Source organism: Haemorhous mexicanus, chromosome 14 (genome assembly GCF_027477595.1).
Source record: "Haemorhous mexicanus isolate bHaeMex1 chromosome 14, bHaeMex1.pri, whole genome shotgun sequence".
NCBI classification, from domain to species: Eukaryota; Metazoa; Chordata; class Aves; order Passeriformes; family Fringillidae; genus Haemorhous; species Haemorhous mexicanus.
The window spans coordinates 17,171,703-17,194,981 of NC_082354.1; the positions used below are offsets into that span (position 1 = coordinate 17,171,703).

General features: G+C 38.7%; 1 long non-coding RNA gene across 1 annotated transcript; it reads left to right on the plus strand.

Annotated features, from left to right (window-relative positions):
• Window positions 1-516: 516 nt before the first annotated feature.
• LOC132333738 (uncharacterized) lies at window positions 517-20,923 on the plus strand. The gene is made up of 4 exons (XR_009488246.1): window positions 517-585; window positions 4,734-4,854; window positions 15,284-15,410; window positions 16,083-20,923. It is a non-coding gene; the product is annotated as an uncharacterized LOC132333738 (long non-coding RNA).
• Window positions 20,924-23,279: the final 2,356 nt, after the last annotated feature.

A 23,279-nucleotide genomic window follows, 5' to 3' on the forward strand; every position in this document is an offset into this window, starting at 1 on the left:
TACAAAAGAAGTGAATATCCACTGGCTAATAAGAATGAACAAGAAAATTGTAGCCTACCTGGTTTCCTGTAAGAAAGATTTTCCTAAGCAGAATCAGTAGATCTCCAAGTGACAAAATATTTTTGCTTTAAATGAGACAACCTTCTCAGCTTTATAAAAGTTCTTTAGAAAACTAAAAATGAATTATATAAATTTTCTCCCACACTGCACCTAACACTAAAATACTTCACAGTTAAAAGAAATATGTCTTGTACTATATTAATTTGTACAAAATGAAGACAACAGTTCAATGTGTCTGTGAAACCTCACTGACTAGAAGTTTTCTTTTTAAATTAAATATCTTCTGGTCAATTTTTAAAAAAAATTATTCCATCTCTGCTTCTAAACTTCTTTAAGCAAGCTTGTTTTATTTTAGGAATGCTTTTTTAGTCAATTATTTAAATTGAGAGGCTGCCCAACAGGATATGGTCTGTAGGGATTTGTTATGTATCAATGGGTCATTTATTTATGAAATTTCTGTGCTCTGTGCCTGCTAAAATATTGATGTTCTTCCCCTTTGCTCCTTTCTCTGATTTAAGTAAAATGGTAAGTATTGAATTGAATTAATTTAAAGATTTGCCATTATAATGAAGTCTTATTTAATCATTAAGAGGAGCCAAAAGAGATGAAATGTGGCTGGCAGAGTTTAGTTTGGAGCAGGCAGGAATGCTGGGAGCAGAATGAAACTTCTGTAAAGTCTCACCCACATTCTGGTGTAAATATGAGGTTCATTTTCCTTAGGAAGGAAATGTCAGTGTCCCCTGCTTCACTCATCCCTGTCCCTCCCGAGGAGGTGACAATATTATTATTATTATCATTATTATTTATGTATAATATATAGTAATATCACAATTTAGTTATGAAATATATTTAAATAGATATTTAATATTTATAATTATTACATATAATGATATAATGTATAGTAATATAGAATAATAATACTAGTAATACTAGTAATAATAGCAATAGCAATAATAATAGCAATAATAGCAATAATAATAATAGCAATAATGGCAATAGCAACAATATAATAGCAATAATAATAGCAATATAATAATAATAACAATAATAATAACAGCAATAATAATAACAACAACAACAATAATAATAATAATAATAATCCCTCTTGATTATAATTTACTTGATTTTCACCTTTTAAACAACATCCATGGCTAGATAAAAGGTAATTAAATTTTGCTAAAAATCTTGCAAATGTCTAATTCTCTTTAAGAATGTTCCTACCATTCATTTATGGCAAATTACCCCTCATTATCTATTTTGTGATTTGCTGCTGCTCTCTTTTACCAGAGAGCTGCTTTTACAAGATTCTCACGTGAGTAAAACATTTCCTAGCTAGCACAGTTTTCTAATTTAATTCCTGTTTTTTTCATCCAAACATGAGAAATGAGCCTTGCTGGCCAAGCTGAGTGATTGGTGTGAATGTCTGAGGTGTCATTTTAAAAACAATGAATTATTAGAAGAGCTAATAGGAGCAACCTATGATGATACAGTGTCAAGCAAGGCTATTTGTCCTTCATAATCCCTGCCTTTATGGGTTAAAAATAGTTGTATATTCAAAAGCAATCTGAATTTCAGAGTCTCAGTTGTTGGGATGTCAGTAATTTATCTGGAACAGTCCATACTTTGTCATAATATCCCCAAAAATATTGCAAGTTCATTTAATAGTGTGCTGTGCTTTAGAAAAATACATCGTTCCATTTCAGAGCAATGTTACAGTCCAAGTTTTCCTGGTGCCCTTGGCATTTTGGAAAAGACAAGACACTTTGAAATTCTAATCCTTGGGTGTCTAAAGAGCTTCAGTAATTATATTAATATGAAAAAACAATTGAAAGAGAAATTTTTCTTTTCCCTAATATAACTATAAAATACCCCACAGTCTCTGGAATGAAATGCAGCTCATGGAATAATAAAAGGAAACCTCTGTGTATATGTTTGATCAGCTCTGAAATTTAAGTGCACAGAGAAAATTCTGGTCTGCACTTCCAGCAACTTCTAAAAATAGTTTCTAATGAGCAAATGGATCATGAGGCAGCCTCTGGAATCACCAGAAAGGGGGGAGTCAAAACCTCCCTCCCTGAGTCAGGGACTGACACCTGACTCTGCATTCTTAGGAAATTTGATTTTCTGTTTCAATTTTCTACTTGTAACTCCAGACTTTCACATCAATTTATAACCCAAGGAAGAAAACATCAGCCTCCAAATGTGTAGGTAAAATCTGGGACTTGTTGTGACCCATGAAACCCTCATGACAGAGCTGTTTAGCAGAGATAGAAGCTGGCTGCCAATGCAGTGCACCAGCACAGTTTGATCACTAATTGTAATCCATCAGGAGCCATGAAATTACTCCAGAATGCCATTGTGGTTTTTAATTCTCAACTGGGACTTGGAAACCTTAAGATGCTGTTTAAATAAGACCCCTCTCTATCTTGAAAAAATAAACTTCTGCAAGGGATTAAAGGAAAAGGAGGGATGGATGGCTGAAGAAGGGCAGAGTGCAGGATGCAAGCAGGAGAATATTCCCTGTGGGAATATGTCAGAGCTGGCATGAAGTCAATTTCTAGGTTTTCTCTGGATTTCAGATGATCTGGTGGGACACCAGTACAGCAGGTACCTCACGTGAGGCAAGGGCACCTGAAGCACCTTGTTAGATCTCCAACATTCCTGAGGGAATGAGGAGCAACACGTTAAAAATCTCTTCTCTAATACCTACCACCACTGAGCATCTGCTCCAGACCTTCAGTCCAAAATGTGCCCTTAAAATCATGCAAACAAAGGATGCAAATAATGGCTGGAAGGGGTTATTCCCCAATTCTAAATTACAGTGTTCTGGTACAGCTCAAAATGAAGCAATTTCTTTGTGCTCCAGCTCTTTCAATGAACATTAAATTCAATTTTAGCAATTACAATTCTTATGCCATTAATCGGAGTTTGGACTTTAATGCAAATAGAAAAATTCCAGTTCTGGGTTAGAAAGCCAGGCTGGCATTGCATTTTCAGAGTGATGCAGGTCAGGAATGTGGGCACAGGGTCTGGGTACAGTGACAAAATCTGGTCACCTGCTTGGTCAGCTCAGTCAGGGACATGCAGGAGTGAATCCATGCAGGAGGGAAGGAATCAGGGATGCTGGAGCCCTGGCAAATACACTTATATTCTTTACAAATAGAAAGCTGACTTCAGGCTTGGCTTCTGTGTGGGGAAGGCTGTGAAGGTACAGCCAGCATGGCACTAATCTGTAATAAAACAAGCTCAAATGTCACACCTGAGTGGAACAGCTTCACTTGCTCTGTTGAAGGAGCTGAGTGAGTTCATGGAAGAAAAATCCATCCAAGGTTACCAAGGAAAGGCACATCCCACATCCCTGTGCCCTGGGGAGGGCAAGCTGCTGCCAGCTGGGAAATTCTCTGGGAAAGATTCACTCTGGGCTCGTCCTGGACACTGCCCTGAGCTTCTGAAGTGCCCTCCCTGCTGGGACATTGTCACCATCAACAAACCTGCTCCGAGAGAGGGAAATCCAGGATTTTACTGACAATGGCCAAATGATTTTTAACTATTTTTATCAATTTTAAAGGCATTTTTAAAGGCATTTTTAAAGGCATTTTTAAAAAATTTTAAAAATTTTAAAAATTTTAAATTTTTAAAAAATTTTTTAATTTAAAAAAAAATTTTAAAAAACTTAAATTTCTTTTAAAAATTTTAAAAATTTTTAAAAAATTAAAAAAAATTAAAAAAAATTTTCTAACTATTTTCTACTACTATTTTTTAACTACTATTTTTTAACTACTATTTTTTAACTACTATTTTTTAACTACTATTTTTTAACTACTATTTTTTAACTACTATTTTTTAACTACTATTTTTTAACTACTATTTTTTAACTACTATTTTTTAACTACTATTTTTTAACTACTATTTTTTAACTGGTACTATTTAACTATTTAACTACTATTAACTATTTAACTACTGTTTTTTTACTATTTTTAAACTACTATTTCTTTACTACTATTTTTTTACTATTTTTAAACTATTTTTTAACTCTACCTCCCCAAACATTAATTGTGGAGGCAGATAAAAGATATTTCACTGCTACTTTTCCTGCTTTTGCTGTGCCTACCAGCCAGCTCTCTGACACTTCCCTGTGATATTTAGTTTCCCCCTGAATGAACCAGTGTTCTTCCATAAAAGGCCACTTTGTTTTACTGGTCTTCAGGGAAAACCCCTGGCCTCAGATCTCCAAAGAACAAATACTCACATGACTATTTATAAAACAGCACCAAAATTGTGTTTGTCAGAATCTCCTGCAAAAATATTTTGCCTGTGCAAAACACTTCAGGCCCAATGTCACAGAAAGTTAAGTTCATTGCAAGAATCCTTCTAGTTTGGCAAAGAAAGTCTTTGATCCCAAGTTTTCCAGACAAGGCACTCTTTGACTTTTGGAGCTCAGTTTCTTAACTTCTGCCTATTCTTTTATATCCAATCATATTTGCCCTTTCTTTTATATTCCTTTCTTTATAAATGCAGAAATTTTGCAGGTTGGGCCAATTTTCCCCACTTGTCTTTTCCTTTGCTGATGGAACAATAATAATTTGATAAAATAAATTTTTAAACTAATTATAGCTCTATAGCTTGGTTAACAGTGGTTCAGAAATGAAAGTTTCTCTTTTGTTCTTATACAGCAAATCCAGCCACTGGTGTACTGAAGCAGGATGAATTCTTATATTTCATATTACTTTCAACAATGCAAATTACTATTCTGACAATCATCCATCATGTAGTAGGGTTGCCCAAGAAATTTAGGTAAGTAAAAAACAAAAAAATAGTGAAAATACTAAAAATTCTTTACAAATATAAAAATGACTTCAGACCAATACAATTAAGCTGAAACACAGTAATATATTTTTGAAACACACCCTTCTTTACTCTGCTCCATGAATTTCCTCTCTGCAGTGTGCATTGAATGGAACTTCACAACAAATATTTTTACAAAGTGCCCTCAATTTTAAGTAAGGGACAACTTTTCATTGGGACTGAAGAAAATCAAATTACTTGGAAAAAAAAAAAAAAGCTAAATCTTTCTGGTACTGTATCAATACTAATAAATTGCTAAAATTCACAATTCACTAGGCACTTATTTAAGGCTTTAAGCATTATTTGCCCATGAGATTTCAGCACCAATCACCCCAGAACTGTCTCTCCATGACCCAAGCCCACGAAGATAATGTTTCAGCTGGCTGGCTGTAAATGTCTGTGTGTTGAATCTGTAACATTTTTATAGCAATAACATTGGGCTGGTTTATAGGAGATGCTCTGAGATGGGGATTGCCCAGCACACATCTATGGAGAGCAATCCAGACTCTGATGTCTCATTCAAAAACGTGTCACCACCCCAGATGTCTTCTTGCAAAGCCCTCTGACCAACAAAAGCAATTCTGAAATCATTGCCCACCACTTATTTGCATAGAAATTAAGAACTGATGGGACTCTTGCAGAAAAGCCTTTTCTTGATTTTTTTCCCCCCAAACTTTATCAGTTAACTAGAGTTCAAATTCTTTAGACTTGTTCCCAAAGTTAGATGCTTATTTATATTATTAGAAAGCCATGTAAGTAAATCCTAGGCAGTGACTCGGGATCAGTGAATTTCATCTCTATTTTGTGGTTATTTTGTGTATTGATGTTGCTGAGATGAGAAATCCACCCTGCAATCCCCACAATGATTTAAGAGATGCTCGGGCACTTTTTTCACATTATTATCAGTACTTACAAAGACTGAGAGAGGAAATGCTTATTCAAGCTACAAAAACATGAAAGAGAAAAGAAAAAAAAAAAGAACCTGTTTCACGTCGATTTTCCACATTAAAATTCTTTGTCTGTTTCAAATTTAAAAGCGAGTAATAGCTAAAATCTGCACTGGGCTCTGAGAGATGCAGAGCATCACTGCAGAGCCCTGGTGCTCTTTTCTACTCTGAGTTCCTCAGGAGCCCAAATCCCTCAGGCTATCCCAAAAATGTTCCAGCCAAGGCAAACCATGCCAGAGCCACGTTTCCTTCTCTGTTTGCACATAAATGACACCAACCCTTCCGAGGACAGAGGTGTGTTTTCTTGGGTGTTTGCACTTTGCTATGTAAATTCTCAACACTCAGCACAGCCAAAAACCTGTTTCCTTCAGCTGAAATTGATAGCACAGGGTTTTTTTCTTTTTTCTTCTTTTTTTTTTTTTTTTGCTTTGTTTTGATTAAAAAATACCCAATAACTTCAGTCATTAAACCCAAGCCTTAATTATTTACAGAAGTTGAAGTGATGGGTATTTTGCTTGTATGTAGGCTGAATTATAGTCAGTATTTTTGACAAATATGAAAGAATTAAAATGAGATACAATGGGTAAAATGGTATGTCACATTTCCTATAATTAAAATATAGTAAATCTGGAATTTCAGCAGAAAATAATCCAAATTAAGCACTGAAATCAGCTCAGTGACAGTTCCATTAACTGAGTGTTATAGCCAAGACAGAGTTTGTTTTTTTGTTAAAGAGTGAATTAGCATCAAAAACTAAAAGTTTCACCTTGCTATAAGGTAACCTTTGGAAACAGGTAATTGTAATTAAAGACTAGTGTTGAAAATGGGACTTCCAAATAAAGCCCTGGCAATTAAAAAAAATTTTTTAGCAGATAAAATAAACACAGCAGCTCAAACCCTACATGACGAAAATAAAAAAAAACCCCTGTACATAGGAAATATTAAAGAAATGTGAAATATTAATTTTTGATATTTTTCCCATTGAAATATTGAATTCAAAACATTGAATATTCAAAATATTGGCTATTTTTTCAGCGTACACAGGAGTGTTCCACCCCAACTGCCTTTGCAGCTGTGGCCCAGCACCATTAACACACCAGTGCATGGAAGAGAGCAGTTTCCAGAGGAACTAAATATTCTGGCTTCTGGCTCAAGATGTCCCCAAAGTGCCAGAAGTGTCCCTGGGGACAGGGGGCAGTGACTGAGGGCTGGCTCTGCCTTTGCCAAGGAGGGGCTGGTGTGACACAGCCTGGCAGGACCTGTGGTCACCAGGAGCTCTCAGCAAGGTGACTCTGAGGTGTTTCTGTGCCATGCATTTGCTCTTGAGAGAGGGAGCAGAACAAATGTTCTCAGCCTTTCCTAAAGGGACACAGATGTTGGTGTTTATTGCACCACCTGAGCTAATTAAAATCCTTACCTTTTTCAAAAAAGGAAAAAGCTCCCTGTGGGAATGAGAAGTGGCTTAAAAAAAAAAGTTACAGATGGGATAATGAAAAAAGACTATTTTCGAAATAAATTATTTGGTTTAGAGTTTTTGAGGAAAAAAATGAATATAGTGACATTGATGCCCAATTTCTCAGCTTTCTTTGTTTGAATCAGGATATAAGGAAATGGGTTTGTCAGGAAAGTGCCTGAAGATCCAAGGGAGATGTGCAGCACCTCGTTTGGGTGAGAGGTTTTGTACTCCACATTTAGAGGGAAGAGACTGGAAGAAAGGATCCTACCCTGGACACCTACAGGTGGCAGCCCTTGGCAGACAAAGACTGCCATGGTGCTGCTGCTGTTACATGAATTCTAAAGATGAAAAGTCTTGTTCATTTCCCAGATGTTCCTGAGCTTTGCCACATCCACAGAGATTCCTGAGCAACACACAAGAAAATAGCAGTGAAGATACAAAAATGAAAACCTCAGTTGGAGGGGCACCTACCTGACATTCTTTTTTCTTTCATTTCATGTTTTATTTTCAAGGACTAAATTCTTTTTTTACTGACTATAAATTGAACAACCCCCTCCCACATTTCATTGAACTGCTCTTAAAACCAAAATGTCAGATTAAGGAAAAAAAAAGAAGAAGCTTTAATCTGAATTAGTTTTAGAGTCAAATTCTTTTGCAGAGATAAAAGATTTCTGTTCACAGATAGGTTTCTGTTTACCTAACAACTGACAAATATTTTCTAAAGGTCTGAGAATTTTCCATAGCATCTTGATACAATTGAATAGAAGACCCATTTAGACTAATGAGCATTTAAGATTAAATCATTTACTCACAGATCAAAGGAGATTTTAATTATGTAAACGAGTTGTTCAGAAACACAAAGTGTTCCATTAAGCTTCACAATTAATACATACAATATTTATGAGTTCAGACTTTTTTCCTTGTTAAAAATTGATTGTTACATCAAAAAAACTTTCCCTAGATGCACTGATTGAAGGAAAAAATATTTTAAGCCATAAAAGTAGCAGGCATGCAAAAGATTTTACTGCCTTTTGCTTTTCCTCCTCCTCCTCCTCATTTTCCCCTTCTCTTTTTTTGGTGGTGTTGTTGTTGCTCTGAGTGCCTTGTCACCAGATGTTCATTATGTGCACAAAATACTGAGTTCAAGTCAAAACTTGCAGAAGGGCCCTGACAAACTCCAGGGCCATCCCTGGGTTCCAAAACCAAAAATACTCCCAAACCACCCCCACTGAAGGTCTCCACACTTCCTATTTCTCATAATATGGGACAACAATCACCAGTGGCACGGTCCAAAAAGGAGCTGAGGTTTGTTCCACTGGTGAGAATCACAAATTCTCTTTTTTTAAGGGAACAAGTTCAGGTAAAATGAAGCATAGAAGGTCCCATCTTGCTGCTGACAGGTATTAGAATAGTGCTGCACAGGGGAGATTCTTAAATCACTACATTATTTCTAACAGGCAAGATTAAAATAAATGCAAAGAAAACAAATGATGGAAAGAATGCTGATAAAATATGCAAGCTGGATTAGTTATAGAGTAATTTATTTCTACTAGAAGTTCTACTTAGGAAAGCAAATCAAAAGAATGGAAATTTGCTGACACTAAGTAATGCTGGAAAACAGAGACTGGTTGTAAGAAAACTGATGACTGCTTAAGAGGGATGAAAAATCCACTGCAATTCTCAAGGCCAGAGGTTTGCATCAGAAAAACTTTCTATGAGATTAGTTTCTAAACTTTAAAAATTCATTAAATAAATAAAAAAAAAGGCAGAATAGTTTTACTCGAGGTGCTGGGGCAGAATTCCAGCCCTGGCTGCTGAGCAAGCTCCAAGAAATTAGACCAGATCACTGGTGCAGATGCATCTGAGACTGCAGAGTGCTTTCAGTGAGAGCTTGCAGCTCAGCCAGGGAGGCAGCTCAGGCTCTGACAAATGGGGAAATTTGACCAGGAAAGTCACTGATGATTCCAGGTTAGATTTACAAGGAAGAAGCATAAAATATTTAAATATGTTATGAAATCTGAACCATTGTGTCAGTGAAAAATTCCAACACCTTCAACATTCTGTCTTAACAGAGCAGCTGAATTTTGTGGGTTTTTTTTTCATATATTAGGAACTCATCATACTTTAGCTCTTTCACTCAATACCATGATCTCATGATTGATCCTATTTATTTTTGGTTTGTGTGCAACTCGATGCTGATGCCAGAGTTATTCTAATTATATCACAGTCAACAGAATGACAGAAATCTTATGTCCTGAAACTCCATAAATAATTCAATGGAATTCAATAGTTTATGTTCATTGCAATCCTAATAAGCCCACAAACTTAGGGTCAGCTTCCAGGTATTTTCCATACATTTCCCTTTCCATTGATATATAATTGCATCCCAAACCAGAATCACTTGCCATGCTCCTAATGCTCCTTCTTTTGGATACAGATGGTGGAGAGAAAAAGTTTAATTCACTACTTATCTATTCCCTGCCCATCAAAATAAGTGTGAATGTAAATTATCCCAATCACTTTCATGCGTGGCACATGAAAACTGAGAAATCTGAGTGTTTATCTTTCCTTTTGGCAGGGAAAAACTCATTTGAAAATACTTTCAGTACCTTCTCATTAGATATTTTTCTTACCCCCGGAGCTCTCATTTTCTGGACACGGCCTGGGCACAGACAAGTCCCAGCAGGCAGAGCAGGAGAACACTGCAGCACATTCTCCTTCCACCAGACCCACTCCTAGGTGAGGGAGGAAATGTTCGGGGTGTGCCCCCCAGCCTGGAGCAGCTCTGGAGCTGGGGGCTCCTCCTGCTCCTCTCAGCCCTCTGCAGGACTGAGCTGTGCCCCCAGGGCAGAGCGGGCTCCAGGCTGGAGCCAATCCTGCTGATTAGGATTTCCCAAGGGATTTCAGCTGAGTCTCCAAGCCATGATCCCTGTCTGCTCTTGGCAGAGCTGGGTGTGATGCCTTAAGACTTCAGCTTTTCTATTTTTCATGTATTTGTGATCCTGCAGTTCTCTAGTGTATAACTCCAAACTCCACACACAGTGTGAGCTGCTGCTCTCCCACTTTGGGCAGACACAACAATTCCTCTCCAGGCTGGGAACCAAGGACACCTCACTCTGGGGGAGAATGACTTCATTACCTGAACCTATAATTAGAAAATTAACCCCCAATATGCAAATGGACCAAACTGATAAAAAGGTGAAAACCAGTGACCTGCTGTCAATTTTAGGGTGTAGCCCCTGGGGGGGGCTTTGCCTGCCCTAAAGGTACCTGGAGACCCTTCAATAAATAGAATTGCTTTTATTCCCTTAGTTTTGTCTGGCCTCTGTTTTTAGGTGGCCCCAAAAGGCCCCAAGTGCCCCCTCAGCACCTCAGCTCTGGTTTGGGTGGGCAGAGTCACTCAGACACAAGACTGACATTTCCCTGTCACCTTTGAGGACACTGACTCCAGGTCAGCCAAAGGAGTTAAACATCTCAGCCTGGAAGAGCAGGACAGAGCAGAGGGAGGCTCTGAGGTGCTTGGAGCCCTTTAAGGGATCTGGATTTCCATGTGGGGTGTGTGACAGGCAGCAGAAAGGAGCTGGAGCAGGAATTTCAGGTGGATGAGATCCTAAGGGGCTTCTCGAGTGCCTCAGGGCTGCCCAATGTTCCAAAGAGCCAGGACAAAATGTGAAAATGTGCCATCAGTGCTGCCTGTGGGCTGGACACGGCACCTTTGACGTGCTGATATTCAAAACTCTCTGCAGCATTTTCCAGGCCACAAAGAATAAAGAGCAAGCAGCTCCCAAAGTTGTTGTGAGGTCTTTTCTGCTTCTTATATATTTGATTAAAAACAACAACAACAACAAAACCCTGTCCTTTAAAACTACAATTTCCTGTTTTTCTGGGAAGCTGGTGAGTTTTCAGAGGTACTTTTTAGCACCCAGCAATATCCAGTGCAGAAGTAAATGCACAAAGAGCACTGGTTATACACTCATGTCATTGGTATTTCTACAAAGTTTTGTCTTTCTCCAACCAAGAAATCACCTGAAAAATTAAGCCCTAAATCTGTTTTGGAAACTTCCTGTTTTTAATATCTGTCATTTGCATATTTCATTCAAGTGGCAGAAGGAAGCAGAGCTCAGAGCAAGAAAGAAGGTGATGGAGCCTCTGTCACTGCAAGGCTTTCTGTCCTGTATTGTTCAGAGCTTTCCCCTGTCCACTCCTGAAGGACTCCAAAAGAGAGCATTCATCACTTTTATTGGAAAATGATTCCCTAGTTTAGCAGCTGACAGCCACAAAAAAAAAAAATTAATTTTTTTCTTGAGTTTTAGCCCATTTGTCCAGAAGAAACTCAATGCCATCCCAGCTGCTTGCTCTTTTAATTTGTGTATATCCACTTTCCTTACATTATCTCGTGTGTTTAGTCTAACCAGACCAAAAATGATTTATGTGATGTATTTGTTTTTAGTGCACTCTTTAATGAATCTTCATGTCTTCTTCTTCAGAGTGCAAAGACAAGTAGGAGGATAAGAAATTAAATAACATTAAAAAAATTTAAATATTCAGAATATATATATATATGCCTTAATTCAAAGTGCTTTTATAACCAAAATACTATTAAAAAATACACATAGTAAAAGATAAATCCAACAGAGCTTCCATCTGAGGCAAATTGAAACATTCAGGCCCTTCCTTAACCCTTCTACAGCAGTTTGAAGATGAAAGAAACCCCATTTTATCCACCAAAAGACAATTTATACAGGGGGACTTTAAATGAACGGAGCTAAAAAGAGAAAAAGAGATAAAGCTGCTATGTAGTTTTCAAAAATCACAGTTGTTCACACAAGAATTGACAGCGAATGCATTTGTAACCTGCCAGATTATTGAATTTAAAAGTTTTAGTCCCATTTCTCCCGTGCTCCTTTCCCTGGGATTGGAGCAGTAATGATATTTTTATGTCGTTTGCTGCTCCCTAGTGGAGATAAAATATAATTTCAAGGTTAAAAAGAACGAGGAGACAGAAAGAGATGAATTACTGGTAAATTTTGAGCCGTAAGGCAATGAGAGTCACTGAGCAGAGTCGGTGCTGCAGTGCCAGGGGCCCTCGGTTCGGAGCTGCAATAACCCCAGGTTTGATCCCTGCATGGATCATTCCTTAGGAGCTGGACTCCATCCTTGTGGGCCCCTTCCAAGGCAGAATATTCTGTGATTCTGGGATGTCTCATGCAGCACATCCCTGCAGAGTCAGGCAGGGCTTTGTTGAATATAAATGTAAAGTTCATAATGGAATTAGTGAGAGTGATGCTTGCGTATCAAAACCCCAAATTTGGCTCCTGTTCTGCTTCAGTGGATGAAATACACTTTAAAATCAAGACATTTAATAACCCTAAAAGCCTGTAGTGCAAAATGAAAAATCACTGCACAAAAAGAAGAAACTTTTTTGCTTAACCTGCACAACTTTGTGGATGTGAATATTCCCGTGCTAACCCAGAGCTCTCTGTTTGTTTGTTACTGCCTCTCCCATGAAATTGATTCCCTAATTTCCTTGAGTGCAGAGAAGGGCTCGTCTCCTTTCTCTAATCACAGAGGAAAAAGCAATAAAGAATATTCAAGCAGAATGCATTGACAGTATCTTCCTGCACTTGGTGCAGCACCAGCATCTGCAGCTGATTCTCCCAATAAAATCCCATCAGTGTGGCCAAGTCACCTTCTTCTCAAATCTTGTCATTTGCACAGGTTTTGCTTCTGGAGGGGCACCCAAAATGTCTCACAGTACAATGTGAATTCTCCAGCCTGGACTGTGAGACACCTCCCAGAGTCCCCTCCAGGATTTTGCTCAGTCCTGCACAGGATTTGCTTTTGAGCTCTCAGGGATGACTCCCACGCTTCCAGAAATTCTTCCATTTTAAATACCACTTGGGCCACTTGATTTTCAGCTAGCTCCAAAATCAAATCAAATTTTCAGTGGAAAACTGACTTGAAAATTTTGGACTTGGCTGGCAAGGCTGCTCTGAACATTTATTTTAGGAGTTGGGGACTTAAATAGGTGTTTGGCAGCTGAGCTGCAGAGAGACTTGGGGCTGAGTCACCTTTCAGTCCTGCTCACAGTTACCTCAAACATATTCACCATTTCCACCTCCAAAACTGGCTGTACTGGGGAAGAAATCAGTCAGAAACTTCTGACAGGCAGAGGGTGAAGTGTGAACTGTGAAATTTGGTTAAGAATTGCTCACTCTGAACAGGAAGGCCATGGACAAAATCAACCCCATTTTGGATTCTCCATGATTTCCCCCTGTATTACTCTTAGAACAAGTAATTACATATTTAAGCACTTTCAAGTTTAAAACTTCATCTCATTTCCCCCTTGTACAAAGCAATTTGTGGGGGTTTCTCTGCAGGTTTGTACAGACACAACATCTTCCAGATCTACCTTGTTTATTGGACTCCTCAGCAATTTTTAGAAATTGTTGCCCTGTGCAGTCAAACAGAATTCAATACCTTATTTATAGCACACATTTGACTCGTTGCTTTGTAGTTGTTTCTTCATTGGCAGTTTCAGTAATTACTGGAGTGCTCTGCAGAGCAAGAGCAACGAGTGAAGCTTACTGTGAGCACAGATAAGAACTCAGTGAAATAAAAAAAAAATAATTGGGAAAAACAGGGGAAAGGTTAAGAAAAATCAACCTATAAGCTGGAAGAAGAGAGTTGTGTAAAACTTGCTAAAAAAGCCAAGAAAATATTAAATTTACTAGTATTGAAACTTCAGTATCCCCCACACAAAAGCTGGATTTGGAAGAGTAGAAATTGGCTGATTTGCAATATTAGATCCTCACTTCCCTTCCAGTAATGAACTTGCTAAAAACATGACAGAGGGCACCAAAGGCACCTGCAGAAACCAGAGGCATTGCCAGACTTCTGTCTCCCAGAGCAGAGCTTATCTGCACTGAAGCCCTGCTGATAATGGTTACATCTCCTCTATTATTACCTACTAATGCTATAGTTTTATCAGATTATTAATTCTCATTTTCTGTATAGACCTAATGCTTTAATTTGGCTTTTCAATTTATCAAGGCTTCTTCAAAACCAAGCAGCATTTACACTGGTTTTACTCTTCCCTGTCAAACTGACTTTTATTTGCAATATCACCCCTTCCAACTTTACCCCCAAAGAGCCACTATTATTACAAGTGGCAGGTGTTGACCCTCGTGGCTCCTCCTGATAGCAAAGAGACAACACTCATAAAATTGTATTTTGTGGCCACTAAAGCAGTGTCAATATTAAGCAGACAATGAGCAAAACCAGAGCCCATCCTTGCTGAAAGAGCTGTCCAACGTGGCTCTGTGGCATTGCCTTCAATAATGTTATCTGTTCCACTCAAGGCTCAGAGAGGAACAAAGCAGCTTTTTTCTCTGCTCCCATCCCCTTTTTGGAGGGCTGAAGAGGTGATGTGTCTTTTGTGCGTGTCAAAGTTTTTCATATAGAATTGCCAGTTCTCTGTTTTTAAAGGTTTACTGACTCTGGGGATTTCACAGTATTTAAACAGACAAAAGTTCATCTCAGGATTAACAATCCCATCTTAGGAAGGCCACAGGACAACAAATGGTCAGTGTTTTTACAGGGGAAACTCACCTTGGATACTATCATCAACCTCTCAAGCATTTCTGCAAATCTGAACCCTTGAGAAAAACCAAACCTATCAGGAAAAACAAAAAACTCTGGGGAAAAAACCCTCTTGCTTTTGGAAATAAAGTTTACTGACTTTGGATGTATGATCTCTCAGTCTAGAGCCCATCTTTGCTGCTTGAATTGCAAGATGGAAATAATATGAAATATGAATATGACAATCCTGGGTCTAACCACTAAATGGCACATGGAGATGCACCCAGCTACCCTGGGCAGCACTCAGCACCACCTCATAATGAAAAATGGAACTCAAATTTTGGGCTGGGGACATAAATTTTCTTTGAATTTTCTATTTCTGATCTCTCAGCAGCTATGCAAGTACAAAATCTGTCAGTATCAGAGTTACTTACACCACAACATTCTGGAAAATTCAAGACCAGTCTATGCAGCCTGCCTGCACTGAAGAGCATGGAATGAGTTGTGCAGGAAAGTAGAAGGTAAACATGGGGCTTTTTATTGATTTCTTCTGCAGTTTTTAATAGTTTTTCTCAAGTGTATAAATTTTAATTTAAAATGCAAATTTGTACCCATATAATTGACTAAAATACAGTGGAATTAGTACTGTTAGCAGTGATTTATTTCATGTCACCAAGAGAAAAATCATAAAAACTAATGACACAGAAGAAAAATTCCTATTAGTTAAAAGCTTTGTAGCATAGCAAACAATTCCCACTGATGAGTAAAAAAGGAGTTTTTGGGTATACTGAATATCTCTTAAATGATAAGCAATTAAAAATTGACAAGACTGCTCTAATGGAATGATAATGGCTATCAAGGGTAATATCCAGCCAGAGAATAAGCAACTGAGCTAATAGATCAATGAAACCTACAAGAAAATTTGTGCCCACTTTGTCACAGGGGCTGTTCCAAGAGCGGATGTTCTTCACAGAACAGTCTCCCACTGCCAAGGGACAAACTAGATTTTTAACAACTCTTGTCTCAGAAATTCAAAGATAAGGAAAAAATGGAGAAAACAGTGGGTGAAGAGAATACTTTGTAGGAAGTATAAAAATTTGTCTTTGAGGCACTGGGACACAAAATTCCTATAAGAAAAAAGTGTTGTTTTCATTTTTTTCCCCCCATGGATGAATCTGAATATTCTCAGAAAGCCCAAGAACTTGTTTGAGCTAAAGAGAAGATTGAAATCCTTGGTTCCCCCACTGGAGAAGCCTCCACCTCCATGGCAGCCCTTGCTGTTGAGCAGCTGAAGCAAACAGATCCACCAGTGTTTTATTTATTTAGTGCATTGCCAGCGCGCGGGCTGCACTCCATCACGGTGACGGCTGAATCCATCATCCCCTACCTGCAGCTATAATAGGAGTGCTCTCAAATCAACAAGTCTTTCCTTCAGAGTAACTGAACTGTAAATTGTCCTTGACCAGTCAGACAAACAAAAACAACCTTCCCTGTTAATCTGCTGAAGACAAACGGCTCGGTGTCTCCCCTGCTGCCCAGAAGGATGCTGGTGGCAGGGCTGGTTTCTGGCTCGGTGTCTCTCCTGCTGCCCAGAAGGATGCTGGTGGCAGGGCTGGTTTCTGGCTTGGTGTCTCCCCTGCTGCCCAGAAGGATGCTGGTGGCAGGGCTGGTTTCTGGCTCGGTGTCTCCCCTGCTGCCCAGAAGGATGCTGGTGGCAGGGCTGCTGTAGGTGCCACGTCCCTCACCGGGGCCGTGCCGCCCCCGGGTTCGCCAGCTCCGTGAGGGATAGAGGAGGAGATGCAACCCGACCTCTAAAAATGTAAATAATCATTTTGTTTCTAGGGTCACGGGGCTGGTTTTAGTGAAAATGAGGTTTCCTGGATCCTTAGGAGATATTAGAGAAATAGAAGTTTTTTCTGCTGGATAGAGGGAACTTGCAGTACCACAGGCATGACATCTGGATAATCTTATGTCAAACACAGGCAAGTTTTTACTCTTGTGCTTGATCAGGAAACCAATTTCATAAAGCACAGTTAAAAAATTGACTAATGATGCCTAGGTTTCGCTTTTCTGAATTTCTAGTTCATACATAGGTACATAAATTACTGGAAATATTTTTTATTAGATCATTTTCTGTGCTTCTTGTGGCGGCAACTGAGTGCAAATATTTTCTCTCTCCTCGTCACTCTTTGTAGCTGACTTTTTAAGGTGTTTTACCAAAAAAAGCATTCCTGAAAGGCTCCATTAAAGAAATGCTGACACATTATGTTACAGTATGTTACAGTATCTTGGGTTCTATCAGTCACATTTCATTACTTTTACATAACATGGCTCTATTGATGCAACCTGATGTGACATGTCACACTGCAGTGTCAGCGACAAACTTGGGCTAAAAAAGTTTTCCTCCTTAAAACCCCTGCCTTGACAAAACACAGGAGGGATGACTACGCACATTCCTTTATTTATCACCACAAATAAATAATTTAAATGAAGGCTAACACCACGCCTGTGTGTTAGTGTATAATTCCACATTTGTGCACACTATGTGCAAAGTGGGTAATTGTTGGAGTGTTTTACTACTGGCACATCTTTATTCAGAACATCCAGAGGTGTCTGGGTCAACAGCTTCCTATTTATTCAAATTTATATTGACTAGCTTCAGAAGGCAAAGCTGACAAAATGATTAATTAGACTTTATAACTCATTGGCAGCCTGCAGTTTAATGGAATTAGCAGAGCTTAAGTTCATCTTTAAATACCATGACGGTTTTAATTTTAAAAACGTCAAATTACATTTTTCAGTCAGCACCAAATACAAGATGACTTGTTCCAAACTTATGGGAAACCCAAAAAGGCTAAACAGGCAGCATGTTTAATTTTGGATTTTTATGACAATTTAAATCTTTAAGGAACAGATTAATTTTTTTCTTTTCCCCCACATTAAACTGCTGCACCCCTTGGGTAGGCAGCGAGTTGAGCAGGTATGAAGGATTTTATAGAGTTGGCATGTAGGATTTTGTGATCTAATAAATGGACAATTTCAACAAAAATAGGGTCAAACTCTACAAGGTGGATGCAAAACAGTTAAAAAAATCAGTAATAATGATGGCATTTTGGTCTTAAATGTGAAAAAGGTCTACCTAGCCCTCCACAGGGGACATGGCTGCAAGGGGTGTCACATGTGTTTGTTGCATTGCCAACTCTTACTGTAAACTATTTCAATTCAAATATTCCTATTTAAGCAATATTATGACATTAAAATATTTATATTCTGTTATGTCTGTGATATTATACAATAATATTCATGGTGATTCATACTGACAAGGTCTCAATTTATTTCAACAAAGCAGTGGATCTCCAGGACACACAAGCTGCTGGAATTCTAGATAGCCTTGCTGATGTGCCAAAATTAAAATCATAGAGAAGCACTTTTAGCACCTGCCTGTACTGCATCGATCTGAAAGTAAAGCATGGCACTATTTTTAAAGAGTTTTTCACTTTTTCAAGGCAAAGTTAGAAACTCCCAATTAATACACACACAGCACACCTCCTTTTATGCTTGTAAAAAGTATTTTAAATGGTGTGGTTACCACTTGACTTGGTACCAAATTAAGTGTAAAAAATGTGCAGTTTTTGGGGTAAGCAGATACTTCCCAAAATCTGCATCTCAGTAGAAATGAAATTTTTGTCAGCTCTTGCAACAGTGAACAAATGCCCACAAAGTTCAGAACACTCCAAAGCACATAACACAAGCTCAGTTTTATAACAGAAAAGTGTCATTTTTATGGAATGCAGCACAAACCTCACTGTATTTCAGATACTTTGAATTAGAAAAGAAAATAGAATGCACACTGAACACCTTTGATGAAGCCAGAAATGCATCTACAACACGTAAATAGGCTTCCAAGAAACTGCAAGGCATTATAGAAGCATAAAACCCACAAAGCTGGTGTATAAAAATGCTGGAAACTCAGGAAAGGGGTGCATATGTATTCCCATAATGTGTAACAAAAAACTTTCCTAACTTCTCTGGCTATAGCTGTATGTCATGAGACAGGAATTGCTGTGATTCCACGAATTAGCAGGGAAATGATTTCCAAAGGAAAATGATGCACTCACTTCTGAACAGTGTGACACTGCATCTTTGTTTATCCTCCCTTCTCAGCTATGAGATTCCAGGTTCCCTCTGAACCTGCAGAATATTGGGAATAGACCTGGTCTGATGTGCTGACCAAGAGGAAACTGCAAACCCACAGAGCTGCAGTTTCAAGGGGTTGTTCCAGACAATTCATTTTCCTGCAACATTGATGGAATTCCCTCTTCATTCCAGGGACTGGACAGAATTTTCTTCCCAGACAGACTGGAACTAGCAGAGTGTGATGGCAGGGAAACAGAAAATGGCCAGGGGGGGGTCTGTGTCCATCTATGGGTTCTCATAAGCAATGGTGACACGTGGATAAGGAAAACAGATCCCTGGAAACAAAATTAAATGAGATGCAGCAGAAATTTGCAGAAATTGGGATTTGATCATGCTAAGTCAAGAGGTAACAGGGAAGTAAAGCACTGCCTGTTAGCAGTGCAATATCTGAGCATGGGTTTTACAGAAAATGCCACCAGACAGGGCTGATGGTCCTTCAGGAAGAGGCAATTTTCCACTTAAATGCATGTGAATATTAACCTGTGTAGTGCTGTGCAAATGAAGAAGGCAATCTATAAGGGACTTGGAGCAGGCACTCTGAATGAGACTCAAAAGAGCCAATTCAGCATACAGGGGATACATGGCTGATCATAGAGCCATAATGAAGAACAATATCCCTTTGATGTTAATTAGTTGCACTTGATAGGGCAATGCTAGAGAGGCTTTACAGCAGTGGAGTAAGGAAAATCAGAACCTCAATAAAGCCTTCAGCGTGCTAAAAGCAATGTGGATTTTTTAAAAAGCCAACCAAAACAGGAGCCCCTAATTCACTGGATCATCCAACCTCCAGAGAATGAGGAAAGATTTCATAGAAAGCAGAAACAGAAATATCAAAGGTACAATTTTGCCAGAAACGTCTACATTTCTTTTTCTTTTCCATCCCACTGTAATAATACCCTTTGCCTCTTTTATAATCCACTTTTTCCTTCCCCAAAGCCCATGGAGCACAAACAGGGTTACCCAGCCTGGCAAATTGTCCCCATCCAAACACTGAACTTGCTCCCTGCTCCTGGATCTCCCTCCTTTGCTCTCTGTGGGTCCAGCCAGACACAAAGTGCTCAAAGCTGAGTATTCCTGCTTTGGTGTGAGGCTTAAAAAACCCAAATCCATTTGAAAATCAGGATTTCAGTCACTGTTGAACACTTGTGCTGAAGACAGGCAAAGCAGGGGCTCTGACTTGCCCCTACACCTTGGTGTTCTTGGAAAACAAGAATTGCTGCTGCTTCTCTGCCTTGAAAATCCCTTGGGAGGGCCCAGCTGAGGGTCACGAGGACAGAAGAGAAGTACACATGGGGAAAAGCAATGGAAGAACAAAGGAATAAACCATGCCATAAATAGTCCAAAAATCAGATCAGCAAAATATTTCACTGAATGAGCTCTATAAAATGTCCAAAACTCTACTAAACTACACTTTCAACCTTTCTATTATAGAAAAAGTCTTCAGATTGGGTAATTTTGTGAGTTAAAAATCAAACCAAAATTATCCTAAATATCAAGTACAGATTAAAATCATGGTAGAAAAATCCCATATTCTTACTGTTAAATGTTAAACTTTTGATATCCCAACACATTTGCAGTGATTGTGTTTGCAGCATTAGTTTGATCCAAAAAATAAGAAAGCAACCTTAAGCATTTCTTATTAAAAAACCCAACCCCCTCCAAAAACCAGATCATACTTTGATTTAGGTTCTTATCAGCTGATAGCCTTAACTTCATGGCTATGTAAGAAGATGGAGGGAATGATTTATTGTTGACTGTCATTCTTTCTGGAGATGAATAATCTTCTTCCTCAGTATTAAAGTGGCTTTCAGGCAAATCAATCAACCATAGATCATGTCCTAAGACTGTCTGCTGATGTTAATAAAGCATTTGGTAATAAGGAGCTTTATGTGTTGTATTTATAGACACAGAAAGGCTATAATGTCCTCCTTAAAAAGGGGACAATTTGCCTGTGGCATTGTTTGAAAATGAGGTTTAACACACAAGTTCCTTAACTCTCCAGCATATTTTATGTGCAAGAGTGCAACAGTTTGCCAGGAATGCTGTCTCAAATAAAGGGATCAAAAGTGCAGCCTGAGGAATGGACATCATGTAAATCATTATGGTGTTTCACTTTTAATTGTAATTAGCATTCCTGTATTTCCTAGTCTTCCTCCATAACCCAAAGATTGCCTTTTAGGAGATGAGGAAGAGAGGGATTAATGTGGGACAGCATAGATGTGAAGGCTCACTTTAAACCTGCCTCTTCTGCATTGTATCTATCATAAAATGACAAGATAATGGATTGTCGGGGCTGCAGAACACACAACATTGCCCCCTGGACCTCCAGCACAAGCACAGAGTAATTTCCAGGTCAGGTATGCTCAGGAGTGGGTAATTTAAATTATCTATGAATTCTTTCAAGCTACTGAAAATTCATTACCTCCATATCTCCAATAAGAAGGGAAAATGACATTTACTGCAGAATTTAAATATTTAGAGGAATGATTGAGTAATGACTCACGGTCATCAAATACACTTTTGTAATTGAACAATGAAGGAATAAAGAATTAGAAGTACATCAAGAGGCTTCTGGGAAATAGGGAAAATGAATTCTTTCTAAATCCTAAAATTTTGACTTAAATTGTTTGCATGTGTCAATTGCTGAGCTCTGCAAGCTGATATTCATGATTGGGACATTATCACTTTTGAGCAGAGGTTGGCTACTAAGGAAAAGCTTGAGTAAATAGCATTAAATAAATGTCAAAAGTAGGATTTCTCAGATGTAAAGGATTCCTCAGAATTTCTGAGTGTCACGATCATGTCTGTATAATATTGCAGACATTTTCCTTATTGAGCAGAGACTTTCCCTGTGGGAGGGAAAAAGCCAAAGCAGGAACACTGACACCACAAGGAGAAATGAGATAAGGTACTGCTAAAGCAGCAACCACAATGGGAAGCTCCTTGTAGTGCAAAAAATTCAGTTTTGAACCACAGATGGTGGGAAATCAGATGCTTGGAGGATTCAGAAGCTCTTTGCTGGGGCATTGAAATGGGCAAATAAAGTTAGCCGGGGAACTCTGAGTTTTGTGCTCACAAGGAAACAATTTAATCATTGGTACTTCAAAGATTAAGGGAGCACAGAGAAAAAACTAGGAAGAGATGATGGATAATTGATCAGCTTGGTTGGATTTGGAACAACTATGGAGAGAGCAGTCGTAGAACCATGGAATTGTTAAGGTTGGAAAAGACTTTTCAGATCAGCAAGTGCAGCCATCAACCCTGAGCTCACCACACCACAGTAACCCTGCAAGAAGTGTGGGGGAAGAGTCAGAGCCTTGGCATTTCCTTGTCTAAGACTAAACTATTTCATTGCAATGATTTAATTCTGATTCATGTGGGGCTTCTTTTTTCGCCCCCTCTTTTCTCTTTTCCCATTTCCCTTCCAGATGTGGCAGTGGCCAGGGTTCAGCAGCCCCCTGTGTGGACTTAGCTGAAGAAGCCAGTTAGATTGGTTACCTGGTTATGCTCTGGAGTTATTTCCTACCCTGATGGCACTGAATTAGATTGCTGGAGTACAACCTTTCCAATCTGTCACTTCTCCAGATCTTTTAAGTGCCGTTGATATCATCCTGGAAATTTCAATCACTAGAGTAGGAATAGCTCTGGAAATTATTGATGTCTATAATAAGGTAATATGTCACGGCAACAATGTCATTTTTGTATGGATTCCAGCTGGGGTAGATATTAAGGGAAATGAAATGGGAGATAAAGCAGTCAAAAAAGCTTTGCAAAATAATTCAGAAGTCATTGAGAAAGAGAATTCGGTCAGTCAACAAACAAAAAGGCAAAGCCAAACAACTAATTCTGGCAGCTGAAGGTTAAAAAAGGATAAGGCAATTTACAGCAGTAGAATATTCTTCTTCTGTGCCCAGCTACCAAACCCCACAGAAATGGCAATAAAACAGTGCCCAAGAACCAAATCTGTGAGCAGAACAATTGCACCCAGGTGCTGCACTGCCTTTCCTTAGATGTCCCTACCAGAACATCCTCACCCAAACCTGCTCCAATGTAAACCCATCCCAGCAGACAGAGCATCTCCCAGCAGAGTGCAGGATTTCACACACCATCCAAGAAACCTTTTATTTGTCCATGCTCTCTTGTTTGAATAATTTGTATTAAATCCGAATAAAAAAGATCCAAGAGGAATGAAA